Source organism: Nicotiana sylvestris, chromosome 2 (genome assembly GCF_000393655.2).
Source record: "Nicotiana sylvestris chromosome 2, ASM39365v2, whole genome shotgun sequence".
NCBI lineage: Eukaryota > Viridiplantae > Streptophyta > Magnoliopsida > Solanales > Solanaceae > Nicotiana > Nicotiana sylvestris.
The window spans coordinates 1,721,317-1,738,308 of record NC_091058.1 but is presented as its reverse complement, the minus strand read 5'-3'; the positions used below and the strand labels follow the sequence as shown (position 1 = coordinate 1,738,308).

The following is a 16,992-nucleotide window of genomic DNA, read 5'->3' as shown; positions in this document are numbered from 1 at the left end:
TAGGAGAAGTTCAAAAATTGAATGAAGCGTGAATATATTCAAACATGTTGTCTATAACTGATGAAGTTACCAAACTAACGAAAAAGGAAAAGTTAAATACAAGAAAAAACAAGAAACGATTCAAACATCTTTTTCATAACAAACGAAACTACTAAACTAACTAATCAAATAATTCTTCGTTTCTGCAGTTGTTACATATGTAAACACCTTATGATATCTTCTTCTTAAAAACTCTCTTGATCTTATTTCCTGACAACTGAGCATACAGATCTTCTTCAACCACTGGTATGACATTAGTTATACTCATATTGGCAGGTGTATTTGCAACATCGATAAAGTCAACATCTTCAATAGAATCCTACATATTTAAAATATAAAAAGTTGTAAAAATCAGCAGTGAAACTATAATTCCTATTGTTTTATTATTGTATACACCTGCAAATAATTTTATTAAAAGAATCGACAATATAAAGAAATGTTAATGGTGAGTTGTAAAATCACCATGATTTCGTTATCTTCGTGAATGACTTGGTTATTATTGAAATCCCGACCCTATAAAAAATATATATCATAATTAAAATTTTCTTCAATCACAAATAGCAAAGTTTGAGAAATATTTCAGTAGAGAAACATACTTTGAATGTCTCTGCACGTGGAGAAGGATTGTATTTGTTTATAATATCCTCGTCATCAGTAAGCATAACAAAAAAGTTGTAGAAATATTATTGCTCCTACAATTATTATAAGGTTAGCACGTGAATAGAAATAACAAATTATTGAAATATTTATTTGGTTTAATTAATATTGGGTAGATTACATAATCTTGTATCTCAACGTACGTTCATGAACATACAGATTCTATCATCTTGTTTGATAGAATGTACATCTCCATAACTCACAATTTCGCCAATAACATCTACAACAATATTAACAAAAAAAAATCAGCGAAAAAATTGAAGTTAGTATAAAAAAATAATGTATAATAATTAATAAATTTCTGAAGAATCTACATAAAATATAGCAATTGGTATACCAAACAAATAAGACATAAAAGAGATAAATAAAATACACAGTTTTTATTAATAAGATGATAAAAAAAATTAAGTCAAAAAATATACAGATCCACTCTTGCAGATATACTATTTTTTTAAGCACCTTAAAAGTTGCTTCATTAATAAAACATCAAGAGAATTCGACAGCTCACAAAAAGAAAGAAAGAAGGATAAGGTTCAAGCCCGCAAAACTAACATTCCACATAAATGATTAATTAACTAACAAAATAAAGTAATTCAAATTTGATATGAAACTTCAACTTTTACTATAATTGGGATTGCTTTAGTTCTCAATGAGTACTGATAAGCTATGTTACTCGGACTCCTCAAAAATATTGTTGGGTGTGTGTCGGATCCTCCAAATTTAGCGCATTTTTGGAAGATCTGACACGGGTGCAGCAACATTTTTGGAGAGGCCGAACAACATAGCTGATAAGACAGAAAGAAGATAACGAATCATAGATTAATGGTTACATTTCATTTGGCATTTTTGAAACACTCTATTTCACGAAGGATATATTTAAGATGCTTGAGATATTTTAAGTTTTGTTATTTCTCAAAGATTGAATAAGATAAGGCTCCACCCAAAATCTAACATTCCACCTAAATGGTTATGCAGCTAACAAAATAAAGAAATTCAAATTAAATATTAAACTTCAACTTTTACTATAATTGGAGTGATTTGGATCATAAATTCATAGTTCCTGGAACTCATGTTTAGGAGATTAATCTTCAACTACTTCTAATTATAAGAAAGACCTTGGTATTCAAACTATAACATGTCCATTGAAAATGTTGCCAGCTACTCATAAATATGAAATTGGTGGAATGTGTGTTCCATAATGAGATGAAAAGCTTAAAATGCATAAGAAAGTGAAGGAGATGATATGATAAAAGTTGATTCTTCATCAATATTTGACAATTAATTTTTTTAATTGAACTAATCCGCATGGACTAAAATTTTAGATACGTCAGATATTGAGATTGAGATTTTTTTTCATGTCACGATCATAAGAAAACATATAAAGAAAAGTAAACTAAAACTGAAAAAATATGAGAAAGATTTAATTACCAAAAAGTTCAGTATTGTCAAATTCTTGTGGATTTGACAGGTGCCATATGTTCTAAATTTGAAGATACACATATTGAATTGTAGATCTTGTATTTCCTTAAAATGACCTTTTGTGTGAATATCAACTTAAACTTGTGATTTTTGGTATTCAGCCTCATATTATTTGGACAAACCATGAAATTCTTCATGATGTACAACTCATTTCCTTAATTTGTTGCTTGAATTTTGGGATAAGAGACCTGCCAACACTTGCGTGAATGCGGTCGCCTTACAAAATCATTCAATTAGTTCAAAAAATTTAAGTTATTCCCTATATGGTGATAGCATATTGAAGTATATATAAACGAAGTTTATAAATATTACCTTTTCATCCATCAGAATACGCTCAATTGAATACGGAATATCAGGTCCGTCATGATCCGGATTTTCCTAACGTCTAGCAATACGAACCTTTCATTTTCAGTTCATTGACTCGCTATTAATTTTGCTAATAAAATTACTTTCATCTGCCATTATGTCCCATGTTAATTGAAAAGAAGTATAAGTCAAAATAAAGATACAAATACATAGTGAAATCAATGAATTAACGTAGAATATAATGTCCTGTGGTATGCACAAATCACTAAGAATTGCATTACAAAATCAAACCTTTGATTTTGTAATGAAATTCTTAGTTGCCTTCTAGTATTTCTATTGAACAAATTATATAACAACTAAAGAAAAGGAAAGCAAGGAGTGAAAGAAAGAAAGAACTGAAATTTTTATTGCTTTTCTCTATTCTAGTTAGATATATGTTCATAATGTAGAGAAGTAGGGAGTGAAAGAAAGAAAGGACTGAAAGATTCGTTACTTTTCTATATTCTAGTTAAATATCTATTCATAATCCAGAGAAGCGTCAAAATTAATTCTGAGAATTTATTTGTTATAGAAATTTAATAAGTATTCTAGAATTACAAAAGCATAGAACTTATCTCTTGTAATGCAGAATTGTTGAGTGATTTGCGAAGAAAAGAGAAAGAATTGGAGGTATGTACCGTAAAATATGAACCGTTGTGATACATCGTAGGGTGTTTGAAGCGCACACTCCTTAGGGTTTAGGCGCGCAATGGTAAAACCAACAAAAGGTTGCAGAGATATTTTATTGGATCTTGTTGGTAAGTTAACTTTTAAAGAATGTAAAAAATTTGATATTTTATTATTATCATATTCAAATTTAAAAAATAAACTAATTATCATCATTAGAATTTGCACACAATCGTTCCCAAATTTTATTACTTGGTAACTTCCCATAATTAATCGTTGTTGGTAAATTAATTTTTAAAAAATGTAAAAGGGTAGATATTTCAGTATTTTGAAATTCAAATTCAAAAGATAAATTAATTTTACCTAATTTTAACTAAAATTGCCACATGACATTTTTTTCACATAACACTCGGCAAATTCTCATGGCTGACTTCTTTCTTTTTAATAATAGATTGATTTCAAAAGGTTGTATTATGTGTAATTCCTCAACATATTCCCATCACAATGAAAAGTCTCGAGCACATCTTATCTGCTTAGAGAAGGGCCTATAAAGGGCCCAAAAGGAATAAAAAAAGAAGAAGAAAAGATGTAGTCAATAGGTCTGTAAAGCAAAGTCCGATCTTAGTTTGGGCCTAAGAGAAATTCAAAAATAGCCAGATTTATAAGTAGTCATTCAAAAATAGCCACAGTTTCAAAAGTAATCAAAATTTAGCCACTTTTCATGTAAAGATAAATTTGAGCGAAAACACTGTTATACTGGAACTTTCCGCGTGTTGGAGTTCCAGCATAATAAGTTGGAAGTTCATACACAGGTGCACCGATCTCCAGTATATTATGCTGGAACTTTCCGTGTTGCAACAAAATAGTAGCTATTTTTCAATGACTTTGCAAATTCTGACTATTTTTAAATGACCAGTCCGAAAAATAACTAATCGTGCTATTTTAACAAAGTTGTCATACACCCAAATATAAATAGTGATGCCCCAAAGGGCCATATGATAGAATTTTTTCCAAGAAGCAGAAGGGTTCAGTAAAGCAAGTCCAACCCTAATTTGGGCCCAAGACCAAATGTAGTCATAAAATTACACGGTGTGTCCTCCAACAGACAGGTCTTGACGAAATGTCACCATTTTTTACTGTATTATAATATATATTTTTAATCAAGAACATTATAGTTCTTCGGTATATAAAGTTTGAAATTCTTGTTTAGTGGTAAAAAATAGAAATTAATAATCGATTGTTATTAAAATTATTTAAATGTTGATAATTTGTGCTTAAATTTTAAATTCAAACATCGGTTTAATAATTTACTTTTAAAAGCTCAAAAATTCTACCAATCCGATAGAGAAACTCTTGAAGAGCAAAACTATGCCAACCGAGTAGAAACTTTGATGAACAATTTAATATGTAAGTAGCGTAAATATGACATAAAATCTATCAAGCCAATAGATAAATCTCGGAAGAGCAATAACTCAGTGCGGGTGCGGGCCCGAGGCCAATTTCTAAATACCGCCAATTTAAAGGGTATTCAGCTAAGACTAGTCCTTTACGAAGCCATTCCTATCAATCTCCCAAATGTAGTCTTACTCAACCAGAGGTGCTCTAAATTTTAAGTTTATGATCCCACATTCCTAGATAAATATTTTTATACGTTTAGTAAATTTTTGATACAAATATAAAATCTAGGCAAAGTTACTAAATTCACGTCAACCTGTTACCATTGCACTTCCCATATTAACTCCCCTTTGAAATTAGAAATGATCAACTAACAAAGATACCCCGACCATTATAGTGATAGGACTTAGGAATAACATAATTTCAGCCTGTTTGCCGTTAAAAAGCTCTCTTCCCTGTGCAGTTTGTTGAATATGATTAATTGATTGAGGAATAATATTCTTCAGTCAAGGCATACACTAATGCTTGTTAAGTCTGATTTTTAATCTTATTTTTCTTACCTAATCATGATTAGTTTATCAAATCAATTTATTAAATTAAAATAGTTTAAAAGAGACTTCACTTATTTGTCACAATTGGTTTAAGAACTGCCCAAATCATTTTTAAATCATGGTTTTGCATATTGCTATTCCCGGAATACAAAGTTCAAAGTCAAAGCATCAAATTTTTTAATCAGTATTCATACATTGAGTTCTTACATTTTAAAAGTACTGCTAAATGAGTTATGCTGAGTATTCCCAGTATAAAAATCATATTCCCCGACTAATAGCCTGTTTGGCCAAGCTGGAGAAATCAGCTTATTTTGAGAAGTACTTTTTTCAAAAGTGCTTTTGAAAAAAGTACTTTTGGAAAGAAGCAGTTTGTGTTTGGCTAATCAGAAAAGCACAATAATTAATATTATAAGTAAATAAATAATATCAAAATTTTGTTATTACATGCAATAATTAAAAAAATCATTTTATTTAAGTAAAATATGAAAATAAAATTAAAAAGTACTTAATTCTTTTAATATAAGTTAAATATATTAAAATTCCTTCAACAAATATAAAAGCATTCACCCCTAAAGTCACTATATATTAGAAAAGTTTCCTAAAAATAAGAAGAAATATTTATAAATTAATATTCTAAGTATTAGGTTTAAGGGTTATTTTGGTATATATTATATTTTGTTAAGGGTATTTTAGGTAAGAAGAAAAGCCAAACTTATGCTTTTGAAAAGAAGCTATTTTTTTATGATTCTCTGAAACTGTTTCTGCTTCTTCCCAAAAATACCTTTTTTTTCCTCAAATAAGCTTGGTCAAACACCTCAAATTAGGGAAAAAAATGTCTGTTGAGTAGTTTGGCCAAACAGGCTATAATTACTCTCTCTCTAGCTCTGCTCTCGGCGTAGGTTATGCTAACCTGCGCTGAATCTCGGTTGCCATGGCTAAGAAGAGAGGAAGACCTTTCAAAAACCAACCGATCGTAATTGTAGGAAGCTCTGTCAGTGCTACCGTAATTGCTGAGACCATTGAATGCGGCAACACTCAACAAGTTGTAACACCAATTGGGGCTCAAATTTCAACTAGTTCAGTTGAAGTGGGAACAACGAGTGGGAATACTGGTGCTTCTAAGAAATTGGTTCTGAGTTCAAATCCCTCGATAAATCAAGGAAGCACCATCGGAAGTGAAGAGAAATCAATTGCATCAGAGAAACGACCTAACTCGGCCCAGACAGAGGAGAATCAACAGCGACCAACAGCTCTAGCACCAGTGAAGGAAAATCTGAGTGACGCACCATGGGCGAAACTCTTTACTGGGAATCGATCTGCAGAAAATGGTATGCCTCTAACCTATATTGCTCCAGAAGTGATAAATGGGCAATATGCCGTGAACTTAGACAAAACAGAGGTGGATAATGAGACGGAAAAATGGAGGAAAGTCCTTAGTTGTTTATATAATTGGGAAAATACCTGGTTACAATCAGATGCATAAGTACATTTCTCAAACTTGGAACACTATTGCTGAACCTGAATTATTCCTCCATGAAGAGGAATACTACATTGTTAAATTCCAAAACTTAGGTGACTTGCAGGACATCTTGTATGGATGGCCATATACCATGAATAGTAGGCAGTCATCCTTAAATAATAGACCCTAGAGTTTGATTTTAATGCTGAATTCCTTACAGAAATCCCATTATGGATAAAATTCCTTAACCTTCCTATGAACTGTTGGGGCATGAACTCTCTAAGTAGGATGGCCAATACCTTGGGCATCCCTATATTTGCTGATCAACGCACTACCAAGCAAACCAGGGTGTCTATGCTAGAATTCTGATTGAGGTTAATGTTACTAAGAAACTGCCTACTGAAGTTATAGTTAAAGATCCATCTGGGCAACAGTTTCAGCTTGAGTTCGAATGGAAACCAGAATACTGTTCGGAATGTGTAAAGATTGGCCATGATTGTGGGAAGAGGAAACATGAGGGGCAAACAATGCAAGTTCAGAGAAACAGAAGACCTAAACAGGTTTCAAGGTGGGGTACCAAAAGTTCAATAATAGCATGTGGTTGATCAACTGAAACAGGAGCAACAACAACAAATGATACAGCAGGCAGATAACAATAACATAGTCAAAGGGAAAAATATTCTAAATGCAGCTGAGAGGAATGCAGATGAGGGGTAGACACAAGTAAAATCAAAAAGTGCAAGTAGTGGACGAAAATCAGCAGAACAACAGTAGACTAATAAGCAGATGGAGAGATCGGGCTTAATGAGAACCTTTGAGGCCAGGTTAATCTATGAAGGTATGTCAACAAGTAATGGATTCAAAGCTCTACCGAAGAAGGAACAAAGAGTTGCCAATACTAAACCTCCTGATGCAGGAGGTGGTACTAGAATAAATCAATGACAGTTATTTTGGAATGTTAGAGGGATCAATAATATGTATAAGTAGAAAGAGTTAAAGCAATACCTCAAAGAAAATCATATTAAAGTAGCTGCTTTCTTAGAGACTAGAATAAAAGAAAATAAAGCACAACGCATAACTAGCAAGGTGACTCCTAACTGGGAAAGGCTTTCTAACTACAGAGATGCAAAAAATGGTAGAATATGGGTGGTTTGGGATAAGAAAATGTATGCTATTCAACTGGTTAAAGAGACAGCTCAACTAATTCACTGCCATGTCACTGGTAAGCAGAATGTAATGAGTTGTTTACTTACAGTTGTCTATGGCTTTAATACAATTGACCAGAGGAAAGAACTGTGGAATGACTTGCAAAGCTTGGCTCCTAGAGGAAATACCCTTGGCTCTTATGTGGGGATTCTAATGCTATCTTATATCCCCAAGACAGACAAGGATCTCCAGTTACCTTAGCAGAATTGCAAGACTTTACAAATTGTTACAACAGCTTATTACTCAATGAAATTTCATGAAGAGGTGACTATTACACATGGACTAATAAACAACAAGGAGCAGACAGAGTTTGTAGCAGACTAGACAGAGCAATAACAAATGATGAATGGATGGTACAATATGGTCATCTAATAGCTGTATTTGAAGAGCCTTTTATTTCGTATCATGTGCCCCTATTAATTCCATTTAGACCCCCCAAAAGCAACATTAAGGTACCTTTAAGGTTCTTCAACTTATGGACAAATCACATAAAGTTTAGGCAGATTGTTGAAGAAGGGTGGTCAAAAATTGAAACAGGAGGGAAAATGAAAAGTGTATGGCTAAAACTGAAGCACTTGAAGCCTGCTTTCAAACAACTTAATTCTGAGGAGTTCAAAGGTATTGCTGAGAAGGTATCTAAAGCTAGGGTCATACTGAAAGAAGTCCAACAAGAAATGCAAAATAATTACTCGGATGCATTGGCTGATCAAAGAGAAGGTGTGCCTGCAACAACTAGAAAAATGGTCATTGATAGAAGAAAGTACAATGCAACAGAAATCTAGAGCTGCATGGATTAAGCTGGGTGATTCAAACACAAAATACTTCACAACTGTGATGAAAGAAAAACAGCATCAGAAACAGATCCTGAAAATCACTTCTTTGATAGGAATGAAATTACAGGATCTCAGAGCTATCAAAACAGAGTTTGCTGATTTTTACAGATCCCTGATGGGATCAGCAACCACTACTCTACCAGGAGTCAACATGTTGGTGATGAGAAATGGACCTAGACTATCACATCTTCAACAGTTTGAATTGTGTGCCACAGTAACTGATACATAAATATATAAAGCTCTATGCTCAATTTGAGCTCACAAAGCTCCTAGAATTGATGGATTTAATGCTGCATTTTTTAAAAAAGTCTGGCCTGTCATCAAGGAAGAGGTATGTGAGATAGTGAAAGAGTTCTTCACCATAGGGGTCCTATACAAAGCCATTAATTGCACTACGCTAACTTTGCTGCCAAAGATTGCAAATCCAAGCAATGTGAAATATTATAGACCAATAGCCTGTTGCACAATATTGTACAAACTAATTGCTATAGTCCTGGCTGGGAGTCTTCAAAAAGTCATGAACTACATCATATCAGAGGCACAATCAGGCTTCATCCCTGGGGGGGAAATTAGTTGACAACATTATTTTGGCTCATGAGTTGGTCAAATCATATAGCAGAAAACACATCTCCGTAGGTGCATAATCAAAGTGGAATTACAAAAGCTTATGATTTAGTGGAATGGGCATACCTTGAACAAGTTTTGGAAGGATTGGCTTTCCCTGACAGGTTCATAAAATGGTTAATGGCATGTGTCAGAACTGTCAATTGCACTTTTTTGCTTAATGGGGAAACTATAAAACCTTTCAATTCCCCCTTCCTTTTTGCGATTGCCATGGAATATTTGATCATACTCCTCAATGAATTGAAACAGGACAAAAGATTCAAATATCATCCTAGATGTGGGAAACTACACATCACTCATCTGAGCTATACTGATAATCTATTGTTGTTTGCAAGGGGAGACACAGATTCAGTGAGGAGGCTTCATGCTTTTTTTTCTGACATTCTCAACTGCATCTGGACTACAAGCTAACTTAGCAAAAAGTACTATATACTGTGGAGGAATAGAAAACAAAGTTACAGAAGAAGTATGTCAGTTGTTGGGCTACACTCAAGGACAACTCTCCTTTAAATATATGGGGGTACCACTGGATACTAAGAAGTTGACTTTGATACAATGGCAACCACTCATCAACAAGATAGTGGCAAAAATAACTTCATGGACAACAAAAAGCTATCTTATGCTGGAAGGGTACAGCTGATACAGACAATACTATTTAAAATCCAATGCTACTGGGCTCAACTCTTTCCTTTGCCAACTAAAGTGATTGAAGCTTATCGTAGAAGTTATATGTGGTCGGGGGGAATGAAATCACAAAATAGCTCTCATTGCTTGGGACAAAGTCTGTCTATCTAAGTCTGTGAGTGGTCTGAATCTGAGCAACATACAGGTGTGGAATGCTGCTGCTATTGCCAAAACATACTGGGACTTGTCACACAAACAAGACAAGCTATGGATTAAATGGATACATCTCTTCTACATCAAAGAGCAGAACCCAGAAACCATGCTTATACCAAAGACTGCAAGCCGGATGGTGAGGAAAATCTTGGAAGCAAGGGATGTTATCCATCAACTCCAAAGACCACAGGATGCTAAAAAGAGTGTTATAAAACAGTTTTATCTCCAACTGATACCAACCTACTCAAAAACTAGTTGGAGGAGTTTAATGTATTAGAATATTGCTAGACCAAAAGCTATATTCACTATGTGGTTGCAGTGTCATGGAAGGTTACTGATTGTGGACAGACTTAGGAAATGGGGACTTAATGTGAATGATTCTTGTGTACTATGTCAATCCAATCCTAAGACAAAAGACCACCTATTTGCTGAATGTAATTATGCTAGCAAAAATTTGGGGAAGACTGACTCAGTGGGCACAACTTCAGAATATAAAGTGCAATACATGGAATGAACACCTCCAATTTGTTTGTCAACACTCCAAGGGGAAAACTGCACCAGCTAAACTCCTCAAGATGATCTATGCTGAATATATACATATACTGTGGAGGGAAAGAAATCACAGGGTCTTTGAAGGGAGCACCAGAGATTACAATAGCCTGGCGAGGGAGATTGTGCCTGCATGTGCAACTTTAGAGCAAATGAAAATATAAAATGTTTAGTATAACAACTCTTCTTCTAGATGGGAGTTGTTGATAGAAATATGGATTAGGAGCTTTGGTAGTCATAGTCTTATAGCCTGTTTGGCCAAGCTTTTTTTTGGCCAAAAGTGCTTTTTTTTTTTTTGCCAAAAGTACTTTTGGCCAAAAATTGAGGTGTTTGGCCAAGCTTTTAGAAGAAAAAAAAGTGTTTTGGAGGAGAAGCAGAAGCAGTTTTGGAAAAGCAGAAAAAAATAGATTCTCTCCAAAAGCACTTTTGAGAAAAATACACTTAGAAACAGTTTTTTAAAGTTTGGCTAAACACTAATTGCTACTTAGAAGTGTTTTTCAAACTAATTAACCAAACACAAACTGATTCTCACCAAAAGTGCTTTTGAGAAAAGCATTTTTGAAAAAAAGCACTTCTCAAAATAAACTGATTTTTACAGCTTGGCCAAACGGGCTATTAGTCATAGTCTTTTGTGTACTTTGCTTTGTGATCTAGCTAGATGGGAGTAGTTAAGTTATGCTTTGTAATGTTGTTATTGGTGATTAATGATAAATTTTAATTACCAAAAAAAAGTACTGCAAAATGTACAATTTTACTAATTAGAAAATATAATATATACAGAAATCATAGTGAAAAAAAATATGTGTACCGCCAAAAGATGATGGATGAGAATTACTTCATTCTTAATCAAAGGCTTCAAATTCATAAAATTATATTTCGGACACAAATTTAAGCTCTAGTTTGGCAATAGATTTTGGTTTCACTTTTTAATTTTTTTTTTAAATATTACTATTTTTTATGAAATATGATCATATTTTGGGAAAAAAACTTCAAAAGTTTTCTAGTTCCCAAAAAACTGGTGAAATAAACTTCAACTTTTCTTCAAATAATATGCATATTCAAACCCAACTTTAAATATAAAAGTTTTATTTTTAAATACAACTTTAAAAACTCTTTTTTAAGTTTCAATCTAATCTATATTATATTAAAAGGAGAGTAGTGAAGCATGTGGTTAAGCCAAGTGGCAAGCTAAAATGAAGCCACTTGGCAATTTTAAGATAACATTAATTATTAAAAATTATAAATAGAAATATAATTAATGGAAGTAATTTAATGAATCTTATACATAATCTAAATAGATCTTAGACAAATTTAATCTATATATCTATATTTATATGTATATTTGTATCTATATGTATACCTATATTTATATCTATATATTGATCCACTCATAGATTTTCTCTATATTAGCTAGAAATATGGAAGTGAAAAATTAATTAAACATTAAAAAACTATAATAGTAGTGTAGTTTATGGCTTTGCACAAATCTATACTTTCAAAGAATTCCAGTACTGCTGATGTGATATCTTCTCCAGTTATGCTCCATGTCCCCTTGAAAAAATAGACATTATATCAATCACACCCTGGTGCCTTGCTATCATCTATACCCTTCAAAGCTATCAGTACTTCTTCCTTTGTAACTAGCTTTATTATCTGCAATTGTTGTTCCCTGCTCAGCATATTCCCACTCCTTATTATATCTGGATTCACTACTGGTAGAGCAGATGCTGTTGTACCTAGTAATGTTTTATAAAACTGTAGGATTTCCTCTTCAACCTCCTTTGTGTTATGCAGTATGTGCCCTTCATTATTTGTAAGTCTTCCAATATGATTCCTTGCATGTCTGTTTTTCACACAAGCATGAAAATATGCTGTGTTGGAGTCCCCCTCTTTTAGCCACTTGACTCTAGCCTTTTGTTTCAGTATGCTTTTCCTTTACTTCCATCCATTTAGCCAGCTCCATTTTAGTCTTCTTTTCTTCATCAATGACTGCACTATCATTCTTTGGAGATTGCATACTTTGTTGTAGCTGTGTCAGTTTGTTTTGTGTTTCTTTTATTTTATCCCCCACACTCTTGTATTCCTGATTGTTTAACTTCTTCAATTCACCTTTCATTGCTTTAAGCTTGTACCAAATCTTTTGCATCTTGTTGCCCCTATGTTCCCTCTTCCAGCAGTGCTTCACTATTTCCTCAAACTTCTGGTGGTTAGCTAGGCAGTTAAAAAACTTGAAAGGTCTCTTTACCTGTACATTATCTTCAACCATAATTATCATCAATGGGCAGTGATCAGAAAATTCAGGTTGTTAGATGATCCCCTCCATTTGAGACCACTTTTGTATCCATTCTGCATTGACTAAGATTCTATCAATTCTACTGTGCACTGTGTTATTTGTCCATGTGTAGTATCTCCCTATTGTTCTCATTTCAGACAATCCAACCTCCTCTATAAAGTTTTTAAAGTCTCTCACTTCCACATCTTGTACTGGGTTACCTTGTACTCTATCTTCAATGGACATTATACTATTGAAATCCCCCATTAGAACACTTGGCCACTTTACTCCATTCATTATCCCCTTGAGCTCATTCCACATACTCTTCCTATCTTGGATGTTATGTTTATCATATACTGCAACAAATAAAAAGTTATTGTTACATTGCCTTATAGTTATCTGCCCTGCTATGTATTGATCATGCACTTGTTTGACTTCAAACTCCACTCTTGCCTGATCCCAGACAATCCAGATTCTCCCACCTGGTGCTACTTCATAATTTGTTATCCACTTCCAGTCTCCAAATATTTTCCTCATTATTGTATCAGCCTTACTTTCTTTAACTCTATTTTCCAGAACTACTATCATTGCTACATTATTCTCCTTACAGAAATTTTTTAGTAGTTTTTGCTTATACACCTTATTCATGCCCCTTACATTCTATGTTATAATGTTCGTCATGTTATATTTGTTGTTTTGGGATTCTCTTCACTACCTTGTCTGCTCCTTCTACTTCTCATCTCTTGTTCTTCAGAGAATAGCATTATTTTCTAGGCAGTGTCAACAAGTATTTTAAATGCATTGCCTATGTTGACTTCCTCTCCCCCTTTGGCTCCCATTTGTTTTTTTGATGCAGACCTTCCACTAGCAATCTGCCATTGATACCAACATCTTACTGTTTTGGTGCTAATTCTTCTTCTATTTCAAGCTGCTCTTTGAACCTTCCTTGTCCATCTATCCTATCCACCTTTGGATCAAGCTTCCTTATAATTTTCCATTCCTGCTTGGGCTTCTGATTATTTATCCTCTGCTGTCCCTCTTTATTATGTTGTTTCTGTTGCTCCTTACATGAGTGGCCAAGTTGACAACATTCTTGGCAGTATTGTGACTTCCAATCATATTGCACAATCTGATCAATCTTTTTCCCAGTAGGGTCACATAGTATTATTGATCCTGGTAAAGGCCTAGTAATATCCATCTCAATTAGGACTCTTGCATATACAACTCTGTCAGTCATAGTTGTACATGCATCAACATATAGAGGTTTACCTAGCCCACTCCCAATCTTGCTTAGAGCTTTATTACTCCAGTAACTAAGTGTCAGTTTAGGAAATTTCACCCATAATGGGATAGTTCTGAGGATTTCATCCTCAAAATCAAACCCCTCCTTCCATTGCCTAATGATAATTGGTCTATTATTCATTGTGTATGGTCCATTCATCATAACATCATCCATTTCTTCAATACTATGCATCAATACAATGAAATAGCCATCGCTATGGAACAATACCTTCGGCTTCCTGATTTTCCCCCATTGTTGAGCTATACATCGCTCAACTGCTCCAATTGTTGGGGTGTTTTCCACAACATATAAAATTAATGGTCTACTCCATTTCTATTGCTCCTCCTCTATGTCATCTTCCAACAATTGTACCACTACCTCACCATCTTGTACCACTGGTGGAATATATGAGAAATTCATTCCTTTAGCAGCTAGTTTTTTCTCACTAAACAATCCAGCCTACGATCTTCCCCCAGGTCCCTGCGTTTGCTTCTCCTGCATACCCTTCTCATTTCTTTGTGCTTTGTTACTCTGTTCCATGATTACCTTTGAATTTACTGTTCCATTGCCTGGATTTTTGCTCGAACTTGCCTCTTCAGCTCCGATCTTCCCTGCATGTGTGTTTTTTGCGCCAGAGTTCATCATTGGTGTCACTCTGGTCACTGTCTTCTCCGGTGTTGCCAATTTCAGCTGAGCGGTGCTCAGATCTGGCCAGTTCATTTCACTATCACTTTCTATATCTGGGTCATCTTCTTCGTTCACTTTCTCTTTAGCTTTTCCTAATTGCTTTCCTTGTTCCTTAATGCTGATATCCGTGAATTTTCTAGTGTTTTTCCTTGGTCGTCCTCTTCCTCCCATTTTCCGAAGAGGCGCAGGTTAAAACACTTAACGTGCGCCGAGAGAGAAAGGTGACTAAATTTTTTTTTATTGTTTCAGATTTTTTATCATAGGAAAAAGGGTAAAACTTATTTAAATTTGAGATGAGAAAGTTTTTTATATTATACTAATAAAAGTCATAATATAAGTCCACATAACTCAAGTCTAATAGTTAAAATCAAAAACTAAAAAAATTGAACAATAAAAATAAATTAGAGATAATGTAAGGACATTTATAAATCATAAGTTTAGAAAATAAAATAAAATAAATATACAATACTTAAAAATATTATTAAATTTTAAATAATTTAAAATTTTCGAGCAATGTTTTTAAAATAAAATAAATATTTATTTCATAATTAAAAAAATTATATATTTATCTTATATCATTAAAGAAAGTAGTTGATAATGATATTAAATAAATTTACAAGTTAACGAAAAGCCACATAAAATATAATAAGACTATATATTAGATTAAAAAATAGCAAAATTATGTTAAACTATTAGAAATTAAAAGAAAAGACTATTTGAATTTGAGATTAGAAAGTTCTTAAAACTATAATGTGAATGCTCAAATTATGGATAATACCACTAAATTGAAGTCTTACTTATGAAAACTAAAATAATAATAATAAAAAATTTAATTACAAAATAAATTTCTAATATAGGTAATTTTACAAAAATTAAATTTGTATCTTAAAAGTAAAAAAAAAAAGAATATTTATATAAAGAAATAAAATGACAATGAAAATATTATTACAACATTTAGATATAATATGTTCAAACAATTAAGAAAATATTTTTCTATGATTAATATCTGAATCGAGTGCAGTTAGTTTGAGTTTGAATGCATAACATAATTTTTTAAAAATGCGGTCCATTTTAGAAAATAAAATGATAAGAATTATTTGAATTTGAGATGAGATTATTTTTTTTGTTTTTTAAAATATTACGTAAAGAACTAAAATGACAATAAAAATATTACTACAATATTTAGAAATAATGTATTCAAAGAATTAAGAAATTTTTTTCTATGATTAAATAAAATTTTAAAAATACAAAATAAATTTTCTAATATTGTTAATCTTACTAATGAAAATTAAAAATTAAATTGTATCTTATAGCTAAAAAAGAAAGAAAATTTAACTACATCTAATACAAAATTAATTATAAGAGAACTCAATACATTTGGAAGATGATAATCAAATAACTTATGTATTAATATTTTAGACTAATTAAAAGTTACAATTTAAAACAAAATATGATATTATTTTGGCTCTGGGTAAAACATTAATATAAAAACTAACTAACATTTGTAGTAGGGAAGAGAATGTACATAAAAATAAAAATAGAGGTAGTGTGAGGATACTTATACTTTAAATTAATTTTAAATAGATAAAATAGAATAATTAAATTATATTTAAATATATTACTGATAAATTTAAATAATTTAAATATTATGATTAAATATTAAATAATACAATAACTATAAGAAAAGAACAAAAAAAAAGAATTTATGTAAAAGTGATGTGATGAATAAGATATATTTGACTTCTAGATAAAAATAAAGTGATTATAAGAATTTTGTTAAGATAATATGATTTAATGTGCTCGAACAAGATAGATCACAATATGACATGTTTAATATTTTTTAATATCGATAGCGGAACGAAATACAAGTACCAAATTCAAGGGGTGATGTTGCTACAAATATATATTAAAAAGATTGGTTGTTCAGTACGAGATTTGAACAATAATTTCATATCATGTTTCATAATTAAATTCTCATGTTATATAATTTTTATTTGAGAGGTTTATATTTTAAGGTTACTTGTACATGATTCAAACAACCTACATTACAATTTGAAATGATTTGTGTGCGTATCGCGCGGGTACTGATACTAGTATATGTTTAAACGTTGAACTAAATTAGTGGAGACCCAAAAACGGTAACCAGATGG

At 32.4% G+C, this 16,992-nt stretch overlaps 1 long non-coding RNA gene across 1 annotated transcript; it reads right to left on the bottom strand.

Moving 5' to 3' along the window:
- Positions 1-644: 644 nt before the first annotated feature.
- On the bottom strand, positions 645-2,395 carry LOC104211633 (uncharacterized). Its single transcript, XR_707188.2, has 3 exons — positions 2,125-2,395; positions 818-916; positions 645-731 (listed from the first exon to the last, which is right to left on the bottom strand). It is a non-coding gene; the product is annotated as an uncharacterized lncRNA (long non-coding RNA).
- Between the last annotated feature and the right edge of the window lie 14,597 nt (positions 2,396-16,992).